Raw genomic sequence first — 619 nt, 5'->3', positions numbered from 1 at the left:
ACAACTGATCAGAATCAAGAACAGATTGAAAACAACTGATCAGAATCGAGAACAGATTGAAAACAACTGATCAAAATCAAGAACAGATTGAAAACAACTGATCAGAATCAAGAAGAGATTGAAAACAACTGATCAGAATCAAGAAGAGATTGAAAATAACTGATCAAAATCAACAACAGATTGAAAATAACTGATCAAAATCAAGAACAGATTGAAAACAACTGATCAAAATCAAGAACAGATTGAAAACAACTGATCAAAATCAACAACAGATTGAAAACAACTGATCAAAATCAACAACAGATTGAAAACAACTGATCAGAATCAAGAACAGATTGAAAAAAATTGATCAAAATCAAGAAGAGATTGAAAACTGATCAGAATCAAGAAGAGATTGAAAACAACTGATCAGAATCCAGAACAGATTGAAAACAACTGATCAGAATCCAGAACAAATTGAAAACAACTGATCAGAATCCAGAACAGATTGAAAACAACTGATCAGAATCAAGAACAGATTGAAAACAACTGATCAAAATCAAGAAGAGATTGAAAACAACTGATCAGAATCCAGAACAGATTGAAAACAACTGATCAGAATCAAGAACAGATTGAAAAC

The 619-nt window shown here is 31.0% G+C and overlaps 1 protein-coding gene across 2 annotated transcripts in view; it reads left to right on the top strand.

Moving 5' to 3' along the window:
• The window catches only part of cbx1b (chromobox homolog 1b (HP1 beta homolog Drosophila)), a 9074-nt gene that overhangs the window by 6863 nt on the left and 1592 nt on the right, over window positions 1-619 (top strand). The gene's annotated exons all lie outside the window — the stretch shown is intronic.

The sequence above is a fragment of the Nematolebias whitei genome, chromosome 17 (genome assembly GCF_014905685.2).
Source record: "Nematolebias whitei isolate Nwh7 chromosome 17, NemWhi1, whole genome shotgun sequence".
Lineage (NCBI taxonomy): Eukaryota > Metazoa > Chordata > Actinopteri > Cyprinodontiformes > Rivulidae > Nematolebias > Nematolebias whitei.
This window is presented reverse-complemented; position numbering and strand designations above follow the sequence as displayed.